Source organism: Neolamprologus brichardi, chromosome 17 (genome assembly GCF_056152115.1).
Source record: "Neolamprologus brichardi isolate AB-2024 chromosome 17, ASM5615211v1, whole genome shotgun sequence".
In the NCBI taxonomy this organism is placed as follows: Eukaryota; Metazoa; Chordata; class Actinopteri; order Cichliformes; family Cichlidae; genus Neolamprologus; species Neolamprologus brichardi.
In genome coordinates, this window is record NC_142120.1 from 35,814,648 (window position 1) to 35,827,943 (window position 13,296).

Genomic DNA, 13,296 nt, shown 5'->3' on the forward strand with positions numbered 1-13,296 from the left:
CTGATTACAATCAACCCGTCAATCAATTACAGACATCCCTGATCTCAGCCAGGTATGTATTTAAATCACACCTGTCCACAGAATCAATTTCTTCCACTGTAGACTCTCCACACCACAGGACCAAAGAGCTGTCCATGGACAACAGGGACAAGACTGTAGACCTGTAGCCAGAATGGGCTACATGACCAAGCAAGATTATTGGTGAGAAGGTCACAACTGCTGGGACAATTATTTAGAAATCAGTTGCTCTTGGTGTGGAGCAACATGCAAGATCTTCTCTCGTGAGGTGAGAAAGATCATGAGAACTACACAGGAGGAAATGGTTAATGATCTGATGGCAGATGGAACCACATCGGTAACACATTTCACCGCAATGCTCAAAAAGACACATCTACAAGCCCATCTTAAGTTTGACAGTAAGCATTTAATGATTCGGGGAAGGCGTTGATCTGTTGGTCAAATGAAACTAAATTTGAGGTCTTTGATGTCAGCAACTCCTCCTTGGAGGAAGAAAAATACTGAGAATGACACAGTACAACACAGTCAAGCACGGAGGTAGAAACTCTCTAAACACCTGTTCGGCAAATAGTATCAGTGCAAATTAGAAATGAAAAGAAGCTTAGTAGCTGGTAAGCGACTGGAGTGCTGTGGAATCAAGAGCAAGACGTCTTTGCCCCAATACTGTATTTCAAAAATATAATAGTAAGAGCAGAAGCCTAATAGAAGCACAATTCAAAATAATACTAGAACCAACAGAAACTCAAAGCTCATGAGTTAACTAAGAATTCAAAATACAAGAACACCACAAATAATCATATTAAAAAGTTGTAGTTGTTGTCTTTATGCAGCTTTCTCGTGTCATTCTGGAACAAGATCTGTATCACAGCTCACAGTCAGTCAGTGTAAACGGCTAAAATAAAAGCGGTGAGCGGTGGGAGACATCAAGCATGGCCGCCAGAGGGTGTTTTCCATCACCCCTCTGCCCACGTTGGCAGCTGTACTAGTCAGTAGGCTTAAATGGGTTAACAGACATAAAATGAGGTAATCTGCAGTGTTTGCAGTGCAGCGGGGTTGGTGAGGTTGCGATGGGTGCTGGCTCAGCGTTGTGTTGATCCCCCTGTGCTGTCGACAGAGCATAAAAGAACTGCTGCAGCGAGCCGCTCTCATTCACCGCCGGATTAGTGGAGCATTTAGTCGTCGTTTTATTATGATTTTTTCCTTCTTTCTTTTTTTTCTTTACCCTGCGTGGCTTGACAGCACACAGATGAATACATTACTGAGTGACCTAGGCAACTAGAGGCAGTGCTGTCCATAACACCACCTCTGTATGCTCCATCCAGCTTTCACATCTCCTCCTGAAACATCTGGAGCAAAGATAAGAAAATGTGACATTACATTCCAAATATACATATATATTTGAATATATATGTATATTTGAAAGTCATTTTTGTAGAACTTTTTGTAGATTAATATTATATATACATTTTTCTTTGACAAATGAGTTCAGGTCCTGCCTCTGTCCCTCTCTCTCTCATTTGAATGCATGCTTCGGATAATGATTTTCCCCCTCTTGTCCAGGTTGGCAGAGCTGCAGCTATTTTTAGAAAGAGGAATTGCTTTGGGGAACCCCTGTAAGTACAGCTGCCTTCCTCTCCGTCTCTCCTCTCCCTCCCTGAACACAAAGTATACTCTCGAGCAAAACCCTTCCTGGGATTTCTTACTTTATGCAGCATAAAAAAACATACTAAGCTCACACCACCTAATAAAAAGGTTTGTTAAACCTGCAAAATGCAATGTATTCTTTGACATTTGGCAACACTGTACAATGTTTGGCGAAACATATGCATCACCTGAGGACCGTCTGCTCCAAAGCGCAGACGATGTTTATCCTCCTGAAAGTGTTGGACTGACTGGCTGAGAAAGCTGTCGGGCTAATAAGTTACTCAGACGTTTCTGCTTGGCACACGGCTGCTGATGAACACACACCAGCTGCTGTGAAGCTGCAAAACATGACGCTGCTCACAAAAAGAGTTTGTCTGCAAAATAGCAGATGATGGAAATAGTACACACAGTAAATTTCTGGTGAGAAATGGCAAAGAATGATATAGATATTACGCAGATTCATATGTAAGATTAATTGCTTAAAATCTTATTTTATAATGCAAAACACTGTGACTGTTCTCCCTGAAATGTGCTATATAAATAAATCACTTACCTACATTACAGTATTTGATTATCATTCATTCATTACACTTCAATGTAACATTATTTAATTTATTATAATGACACAATGAGCTGAGAGCACGCACGCAGGAGAGACGACGGCAACAACAACATCAATGACGAGACAATGAACTGATGAAACCGAGGAACTTAAATACACAGAGTGATTGGTGTTTAGAGATCAGTGAGTGAACAGCTGAACTTAATCTGACTAATGACACATGGAAGCAGCTGGAACAGCAAAACAGGAAATGTGAACGAGTGAGAAATAAACTGAACGTGACTGAACCGAAAACACTGGGTCATACTATACCATACTTGCCATTGTCACTACATTATTCATACTATCATTATATTATGCTGCTATCCTGTATATATCGTACTTATTATTGTCTGAGTACTTCGGTTGTTTTATTGTACTTTTTATATTTTACATTTATATTTATTATTGCATTTTGCACCAAGGGAGTGGCACTCCAATTTCGTTGTACTTTGTACAATGACAATAAAGGCTATTCTATTCTATTCAGCGACACAGGAACCGGTCAATGTACTTCTTTAAAAAGCTGAAGTCAATTTATAACCCATCACCAACTCCATGGTGTTGGGCATTAGTGCGTAAAAATGAATTTAATTCTGTGCTAATCCATCAAGTAATCGGTCTCTAAACGTTCAGCATTGACCTGTTGGTTGTGATGGTTAAAAAGTGAAGGGATGCCCAAGTTATTAGAATTTAATCAGTCCTAGATCAATGCTGCTAGCACTGCCAAACGGCCATCTTTTTTATCATTTTACTTCCATTTCGACAGGGAATCCATAGTTATTGTGTCGTGAACTACATCTGTCATTCCTGTGCTGAAACAGAAACATCACCGAAGACAAAATCTTTGCATACATCGTCATCCTCTCTAATTCATTAATAGACTCCTGGCTCCTTTCTCAGGTTTCCATCGTTTAGCTTTGCATAAGAACAAAAGCTGACCTAATGTTGGCGTAAAGGCAGAGATCATCAACGCTGCACAGTTTGCTCAGATTGGGTTTCACTGCTCCAGCATTTTAGCAGAGGCCTTGGACGGTGTGTTATACCTGATCTGCATGTCCACAACCGGGACGGGATTTTGCCTGACTGGTGAATTTTAACCTCTGAGGATGCTGGAGAATGCATACAGACACAGATGCTCACTTGCTTTTTCACACAGCGCCGGGCAGATTTGGATAGTGTTTGAAAACATCATTTACTCGTTTGTCTAATATTAAACATGTGACTGTGATGAGTGAAAAGAAACATTACTTTGCTACTGTTTGCAAACACATTTGGAATGAAGCTCATTGGAGTAAATATAGTGTCAGAAATCAAATCATTAGAGATCACGATATCCTGAATTTCTTTTTTCTCCCCCAAAACACTGGCTCCGACAATTCCCATAATGCAACATAATGTCACACAGCAATGAAATCAAATGCTTTGTCATCGTCTGCAACATTCCTTTTGACAACTAGAATATGTGTAATTTCCTGTGATAAAAAGTATGTAAGCTGGAGGTTTTTGCCTTATACAAATATAAGTCTGACTCTCTCACAGGGGGAATCTCAGCCCGAGTAAACACTTCCTTTGTCTTTATCTCGTCTTTCTCCTGGCTGGCAGTCAGTGGCTGCATTAATGGAGCATGCTGCTATAAATAGACCAATCGCTTTCACGTCGCTGGTGATTTCGTCTGTGTTTGAGTTGTTGACATATTTTGTGTGGGTTCGCACATCGTTCCTGCCCCAGTCTGTGAGAAAAGTGGAATCTGCTCAGATTTGTATCTCCCATATCATTTCTTAATCCAGACCTGTCGAGAACTACTTAATGACAGAAAGGTCAGCTTGCTCTTTTTCACCAATATTCTGATTCCCATTCAGCTTCAAGTATTTTTCCACTGTACTTTTGGGCTTTCTTTTCTCTGCAGAGTGCTGTTCTCTCGTATGACCAAGGATATAAAGATCACTACACGCTTGCTGCCGTTAAATCCCTGCTGTGCCCTTTCAAACCTCTCACCCCGTGCCCACTCTGCACTTGCTAATGAACTGCCTGAACTGTCAGAGTTGTCTCTGTTCCCCTCCTCTACTCATGCGCGCTGAAATCTTCTCCCCGTTAGCTGATGTGCACGGCTGCTGCCTGACTCCTAACAGCTCTATCTGCACGCGCTGTCAGTGAGACTGATGGCTGACACAACAGAGAGGGATCGGGAGGAGGGGAGGTGGTGGTACTGTTTGGAAGTGTGTGTGTCTGTGTGTGTGTGTGTGTGTGTATGGGGTGGCAATCAAAGGAGGCCAGGCGATGACTCAGAGATTTTGAAGCGCAGCCTCCTCTGGTTGCCAGCCTGCCTGTCTGTGTGGCTGACAATATGCTGACTCCTCGCCACCTTATCGGATACCCTGGTTGGTCTCGGCTCGGCTTGGTTACGCTCTGTCCCGACCCAGACAAAGTCCTTTCTTGCATGCTCACATTTTGGACCAATTTAGGGGCCAACTGTGTTGCTATAAATACAGGAATACATGATGTATGTTATCGTCTGCATATGCTCATATAAAGTTTAGGCTGACCCTAAAAGGAAATTTCTAAGCTACATCTGTCACTGCTGTCCAGACATTACACAGCATGTTGTCATTAAGTATCGGTGCGTCTATCTGTGTGTTTAGTTTGGTGTCAAACATTGTTAGGCTAGCAATATTTAAGTTCCTTTTGTAAAAAACAACGTGATTACATTTCTTGCAGTAAGTTAGATGAAAAGATTGCTCTCCCATCTAAACACAAAGAGATGGATCTTTAAGGTAATTATCTTAGCTTATCTTAGCATAATAAACGGAGCTAGCTAGGAACAGCTAGCTTGGCTTTTTCCATAGATCAACAGTACACCTGCTAGCACCTTTAAACTCACTATTTCAAACACTGAGTCTTCTGTGTATAACTCACACACTGACACAAACACTAAAAATGACTGTTTGTCATCAGCTAAGAAATGCTGTGGGGACAAAATCACATACTGGCATTCTGTACAATGTAAATGTTCACTGATGTGTTAGCTTATCTTAGCATAATAAACGGAGCTAGCTAGGAACAGCTAGCTTGGCTTTTTCCTGCTAGCACCTTTAAACTCACTATTTAAAACACTGAGTCTTCTGTGTATAACTCACACACTAACACAAACACTAAAAATGACTAAAAATGCTGTGGGGACAAAATCACATACTGGCATTTTGTACAATGTAAATGTTCACTAATGTGGTAATAGGGCCAGGCTACTCCATTATGCTTTTTATGCTAACATACCCTGTCTTTCTTTTTTTCTAGAGTGGTATCGATCTTTTTAAGGAATTCTCAGCGGGGTGGTGAAAATATCAAAGTGTTCTTTCATGACCTGTCTTTTAAACACTCACTCCTGGGAAGTTTGAAAGAACTGCAGGTGGTCTACTTTACAGGTCTGAACTTTTTATTCTCTTCATTATGTACCATTGAAAAGAATCCATATTATATAAACTTAAACTGGATCAGCACAGTGGTGCAGGGGTTAGCACTGTGGCCATTCTGCGAGTTTCCTTTGGATGCTCCAGCTTCCTTACAAACGTCTTGATGCACGCTCAATCATCCAGGTAAGTAAATGCTCAAAAGTTGATTCCGTTCATCTGGATGTAGCGTTTTCAGAGAATTTGCATATTAATGATCAAGGAACTGACCTCCCAGTACATTGTTCCTTCAGCAGTGTTAGTTTCAATCATTATGCAAATGTACTTTTTATAAGATTGGGGAAACCTGCAGTTAACTGACACTTCCTTACAAAGTGCAAAGACATGCATATAAGATGCATGTAAAGCTAGGACTTAGCAACAAATGCCTAGAGATCATTTGGGAATGATCTGGCAAGCATAGTCTTGAGAAAATATATGGTATATTCTGGCCAGATGACCAGTGGTTGCTGGAGGATGCTGGCAGTTGCTTGGATGAAATTGGTTCCAAACAAGTGGTGCACAGAAAACTTCTTTGTGATTCCTTTGGTCACCAGCAGATTACCGCAACCACCAGCAGAATGCATGCAAGACAATGAATTGTCTGCAGATACTCGCTAATTAACGCCCAATTGGTACTGAAACTGTGAAAAGTGTGGCATCAACCAGAAATAGGGAACCTTCAAAATAAAGCTTGTACCTTTTGAAATGTTTTGGTTGTAATGGTAAGGCGCAAGCTTTACTTTGAAGGCGAACATGCTCGATTTCTGTTTTTGTCACACTTTTACAAATTTCACTACAGCTTGGAGAGTGTGCCAACAAGTTAGCGTCTCCCATGCAAACTGTGGGTGAGTTTTGCCTGAGGAATTAATTGCTGACTTAAGCCAACTTTCCTCAGAAACAGAAGATTTAAACAACAGGTGGGTTGGGTTTCTGTGCTCACAGCCAGAGCTGTGTGCCTTGCATGAAATGCTAAACTTAGCTGTTTATTTAATAATTACATGGATAATCTTTTCAAGTACTTACTTTTCAAGTAATTATTTCAAGTATTTCTTGTTCTTTGGAATTAATTTACTTCCAAACAACAAGTTTGGCAGTAAAACAACACAATAAAGTTAAAGTTTTAACTTAAAGGTTTTGTCTGACCCACTACACTGGCAAAACATATTGTTTTAGCAGAAATGTCAGTAGAAATGCAGTGAAGTACTCCTCATAGTATTTAATATCCTCATAGTAGCTGCAAAGTAATTGACGCCTTCATATACAACATGTGTTTTCCTTTCATTTGAGTCTATTTAACGGAAACATGAACTATGATCAGTTATGTGTATGCAGCATCTATGTTTTTATATTTAGGTTCTGCTTTGGCTCAGAATGAAAAATATCACATATCACACACGCAGAGCATATTTTCTGTACACAGTGTTATTTCCCAGGTGCCATGGTTACTAACAGAGTTATGTTTACATAACCACCTTTCTTTTTCTCACCAAGCTGACAACCTGTGAAAGAAGAAAATGCTATGAGCTTTTCAGTCTACTCTCCTGTCTAAGATATTCAACAGCGAGGTGCCACCTGTCAGGCTGTGAAATCATTATTACTTCATGTTTGATACAAGAAGAGAAAAGACTGCTAAAGACGTGGATTTGTTGCAAGAATGGTGTTTTTTTGTGCCTGTTAACGACTGTACAGGTGTCCATGAGGGAGGTGCTGACAGCAAGGAGCCAGACAGTGCTACACCAGGGATGCCCCAGGTGTAAGAGACAAGTGTTCAGTTAACTTTTCTTTGGTTACAATTTGGATTACATTAGAAGTGGGTTCAACAAATGCTGAAATGATGAAAACACTTGAGACAGTGACCTGCGAGGTGTAGTAGTGAGATTAAGACACAAAAGAGAGAATGCAAATTTTAAAAAATCTAAACTCCAGTGACACTCTGCTGTCTGAACCAGAATATAGCGAATTTAGCAAACATACTCCTCCTTTGCAGATAGGCTCAAGCCCATCCCAGCTGCCATAGGGTGAGAGGTGGGGTACACCCTGGACAGGTTACCAGTCTGTCGCAGGTCTACAGAGAGACAGAACATTCACACCTATGCACAATTCAAAATGACCAGTTAAACTAACCCCACTGTATTTTCGGTACTTTGCACCACTTCCCTCAGAGCACAGGCTCGCAGCATCGTCCAGCCAATCCAGTTCTGATTTCTTCAAGAAGGCCAAAACCAAGTGAGTCTGCATAGATTCCCATGTTTAAAGTCTAGGTGATGAAAAAGCTGATAGGATCTGTGCAGATTAATCTTACCCACAGCATGCACTTGAAAGGTTGTGAATCTCTTTTGGTCTTTTTGTGTTTCCTGGTGGTCATTTCCCAACACATCATGTTCAGGCTTTTCCTGGCTCAAAATGGGCCTTTGCACATATGCACTATGCACAGTTATGGCATCTGCTACCTTGATTAACAAGAACCTATATATTTTTCCACCATTTTTAACAGTTTTCTTTGCAAAATTCTCAGTTGAATGAGTGTATGTTTGTTACTTGCATTAAAGAGATATAGAGATCTGCCATCGTAGGTGGAACACTGTAAGCTCAATGGCAGGATGACTCAGTCAGAGTGGAGGAAATCCATGTGGGAGGAAAGGTTGGGAGAGGACGCTCCTGAGAGCTTGTGGACCAGGGAAGCTTTTCATTACCAAAGCTCCAGACGCTTCTACAGTCCTGCGGCAAACAGCAGCATGTTTCAGCAGTATCAGTGTTAGAATTTAAGAATCTGAATATTATTTTTGATTAATTTGAGCCTCTTTTAGGCAGTGGAGGGCAGAGTTTCAGAAGGTGGGCGTAGATACAATAGAGAGAAGTTCCAGACGCCTAAACTATCCGTGTGTCTCGTTTGGGTGGTACGCTATGCAGTATGTGGTGACTGATGATGGGCACTTATCTCACAGGTTGAGGGAAAGATAACAGCAGCTCTAAAAGAAGTGTTGGTTTGGAATAGCGGGAACTATTTTTAACGTGGTGGGTGTTGTGGAAACAGATACAAATCCATCGTTAGCAGCTGAATATGTAGGTGCTTGGCTTAAAGGCTGCAAAAATAAATTTAACAACTTCTCATTACTGAAATATCAGCACCACATATTACTGCTGTGTATAGCACATATACAGGGAAGCAGACTCATTTTATCCCAAAAGATTTTTTAAAGGACACTTTCATCCATCCATCTGCTGCTGTTTATCTGGGTCTAGTTTGCAGGAGCAGCAGTCTAAGCAGAAACGCAGGCCACCTCATCAGTCTCTTCTGGGGGAACACTTAAGCATTTCCAAGCTAGTTGTTACAACCCGGCTCAAAAGCTGCAACATAAATAAGGAGAAGAATGCCAGCGTATCTGTGAGAAGAGGTTTGATCTTAAAATGCATAGCAGGTTGGCTCAAATGGCTGGTACCACCAAGGCAAAGACCAGCGAGCCTTCTTGAAAGCCTGCTTCAGGTATGCTTTTATCCACACCTGACTAGGTGAGGTCAATTAGCACCAGCTGAACACACTGAGGAGATTAGGGGCTGCAGAGGGACATAACACTAGTCAAGAGATATAGGTCGTGTCCAAATTCATGGGCTGCATCCTCCTGAGGACCTGGCCTTCGCGGTCTACGTGGGCCGGGTCCTCAGAAGGTCGGGTAGGCCGGTAGTAAACGGCTGGGGAAATTGGACGGTCTAGCCTTCTGATTAGTGTCACCGCTGTCTCGGTGGAGTTTAATAAACTCGGCCGTCTGCTCCTTGCTATTTAAAATATAACAGGACACTGGCGTAAACTCTCGACCGTCTCACACTTCTGTTTAATCAGTTTTCTGTTTGACGTTTCGTCATTTGTGTAAAAACCAAGGAGGAACCCACCCGGGGGATTAATAAAGTTTTATTTTATCTAATCTAATCTAATAACTTTAATCTCAGCCAAGCCGATTTACTCACGAACAAACAAAACACTGAAAAAAGCCCAACAATAACATTTTTAGGTTGTCTAAGTGACTTATATATTACGTTTAACCCGAGTAGTGAAAGTCCGCGGTGATCTGAAAATGATGTGCCAGGAGTTGTGCCGTTCTCGGCGGCTTCAGCGACCCTCGAGCTCCTGGCGAGCTATCGAGCTGGTGGGTAGCAGACGTCTCTGAAAACGTCGAAGCACTTTTGCAAATATGCAATATCTTGATAAACCGAGCAGATATTTGATGTTTACACAGCTACTTTCTCGCCTGAAAATATGTTAAAAGTTTATTTTGTGACCCAGAAAGATTCGTATGAGTAATTTTAAAACTTAGTAGCGGCCGCCATTGTTGGAAACTGGAGTTTGGCTGGGCCGCGCTATGAATTCTGGGATATGGTAGGCCACGAAGGACACACCTGACCCATCCTTCAAATTCGGGGAAAAGGAGGACGCATTTGTCGGCTGCATTCGTAGGAGTCTACGAATTTGGACAGCCTTCGGCGCGTCGCTGTGACGTAATCGGTCTACAAATGCGGCCTCAGGAGTATGCAGCCCATGAATTTGGACACGACCATTATCTTTCCAGTGTCGCTTGGGTCTGGCTTGGACTTTCTCCTGGTAGGACATCCCTGAAACACCTCACCCTAGGAGGTCCCAGAAGGCATCCAAGTCAGATGCCTGAACTACCTACCTTGGATGTGGAGGAATGACTCTGAGTTCCTTATAAATGACGCAGCTTCTCTCGCTATCTCCAAGACAGGTGCTAATTCTTATCCCAAACACTTCTCACGCAGCTGGATGAACCCAACAAAACCACACTATCCTCAAAAAAGCAGACACAGGATCCTGGTCTTTCTCAGGTCAAAAATGTAGTCCACAAGAATTCTGTACTTTAGGCCAGTCCGAATCGGTCATTGTGGACATGTAAGCATAACAGCCTCCACCACTCACTGCCATGTTGTACAATATTTACACCACTGTGATGGCTAAAAGTGAAAAACAAACCATGGGCATCGTGTCAGTGAGTGCACATGTTGCAAGCTGCTTTGTTAAACGTTGAATATATCAGAGAACCTGATTAGCCTTTGTTTGTAGCAGTAATAACAGTGATAAATGTGCTCTCAGGTGTTATCTCTGAAACGATAAGTGATGTTTTTCATAAAAGAAAAGGTCTTGGTGGGCAGCTGTGTGAAAACAGTGACTCATTTTTCCCTGTTTGACACTGACCTCACTCACTTCCTGCATTACACAGCTTTACACTTTGCCTTGAAGTTTATTCTTTTTTGTATTGATTCAAAAATTGCACGTATACTTATGCATTTTTCCGATCCTTTTTCAGGAGCCTTTTTGTGTACTTTACTTACACAACAGCCTGCATGTTTGCAGTGTTCAGCACCAGCTCTGGATGTAGCGTGAGAATACTCTCAACCAACCAACCACAACCCACATGCCACTGACAATGACATTGCTCTGCCCGAACCAGCCGATGAAGCGCTTTTCATTGAACATGAGGATTAGAATCCAGTGGTCCCTCGCTTCCTCAGAGGCCCATCCAACTCACACAACACACATAACATCACATACGATCAGTGGGAAAAGCCATAGATGGATACAATGTTGCTGTGTATTTTATTTGGCTTAACGCTTTTAAAGAGGGTAAAAGTGACTTCCAAGTCAGAATGTTTGGATATATTTCTGTTCCTTCTATTGTGACAGAATTGTGTGTAGTATTAGGTACAGCTAAATGCTTGCTAACAAGCTAACATCCCAGTATTAATGTAGTAGTAGTGCAGTAGTGGCATGCAGAGATTGGATTTTCTGCTGCAGAAGAAGAAAAACAAATCTTCCTCCACTCTTTAACACGACAAACTGGACCAGATGAAAACAAAACCTGATTTTGTGCTGCCTGTCTTATTATTTTATATGTGCTGCACTGCATGGATATCTTCATTTTTTTTCGCTCCTTCTGGGCTCAAGAATTGTAGTTAGAATATTTACAATTCTCTAACAATGGCAAGTGCAGGAAAAAACATCAAATGTTTTTTCATCAAATATATAAAGCAAGATATATGTAGCAAAACCAAATTCATAAATAACTCTAAGTCTTATATTTTAGATTCCACAAGGTAGCGACTCTTTGCTTTGTTGATAGTGCTGCAAACCTTTGGCCTTCTCTCAATGAGCTTCATGTTGTAGTCACCTGTCAGGGTTCATTTGTGGCCTTTCTTGTCTTCTTAATGGGGTTGGGACCATCAGTTGTGTTGCGCAGAAGTCAGGTTGGTAAACAGCTGACAGCCTATTTGACAACTGTTAGAATTCATATTATGACCTAGAACCAGTCAGCTAAGTAAAGACAAACGACAGTCCATCATTACTTTGAGAACTGAAGGTCAGTCAGTCGAAAAATTGCTACAACTTTGAACGTGTCCTCATGTGAAGTTGCAAAAACCATCAAACTGGCTCACATGAGGACCGCCCCGGGAAAGGACGACCAAGAGTCGACCTTTCCTACTGAGGATAAATTCATCCAAGTCACCAGCCTCAGAAATGGCAAGTTCTATCTGTCAAACTCTTTTTTCACTTTCCCCTCATTCCTTGAACAAGACCTCAACATACTTTAACTTTTCCGCTTTGCATAGCAATTAGTTCCCGAACTGGAAGGGGCGCTCCATCTTTCCATATCTGCACCTCAGATTAGAGTCCAGATAAATGCCACACAGAGTTCCAGCAGCAGACACATCTGTACATCAACTGTTCAGAGGAGACGAATGTGGTCTTCATGGTCAAATAGCTGCTAAAACACCACGACTAAGGAAAAGCAACAAGCAGAAGAGATTTGTTTAGATTGGTGGAAATCTGTGCTTTGGTCTGATGAGTCCAGATTTGAGATCTTTGGTTCCACCTGAGTGTGTTTGTGTGATACAGAAAAGGTGAACTGATGGTCTCTACAAGCATGGAGGAGGAGGTGTGATGGTTTGCTGGTGACACTGTTGAGTATTTATGAACCAGCATGGCTACCACAGCATCCTGCAGCGACGTGCCATCAGTTTGTGTTTAGTTGGACCATTTATTTTTCAACAGGACAATGACCCCAAACACACCTCCAGGCGGTGTGTGAGGGCTATTTGACCAAGAAGGAGAGTGCTGGAGTGGCCTGGCCTCCACAGTCACCTGACCTAAACCCAATCAAGATGGTTTGGGATGAGATGGGCCGCAGGGTGAAGGCAAAAGGGCCAACAAGTGCTCAGCATCTCTGGGAACTCCTTCAAGAGTGTTCATGAAGCTCATTGAGAGGATGCCAAGAATGTGCAAAGCAGTAATCAAAGGGCGCTATTTTAAAGAATCTAAAATATAAAACATGTTTTGCGTAATTTCACACTTTTTTGCTTACTACATACTTTCATATCTGTTCATTCATAGTTTTGAAGAATTGCAGTGAGAATCTGCAATGTAAATAATTATGAGAATAAAGAAAAACCATTAATAATAATCTATGTATATACACTACTACTACTGTTCAGCTTGCTGCTTTGGGAGTTGCCATCGTTTTTTGGGTTTTTTTTGCTATATGTGACTATATTTGGATAAGATGGCATTAAGTAGCGCTA

General features: G+C 41.6%; 1 long non-coding RNA gene across 1 annotated transcript; it reads left to right on the forward strand.

The window, feature by feature from the left end:
- Window positions 1-7,690: 7,690 nt before the first annotated feature.
- Window positions 7,691-11,395, forward strand: LOC102799084 (uncharacterized). Its single transcript, XR_437494.2, has 3 exons — window positions 7,691-7,938; window positions 10,275-10,448; window positions 11,028-11,395. It is a non-coding gene; the product is annotated as an uncharacterized LOC102799084 (long non-coding RNA).
- Window positions 11,396-13,296: the final 1,901 nt, after the last annotated feature.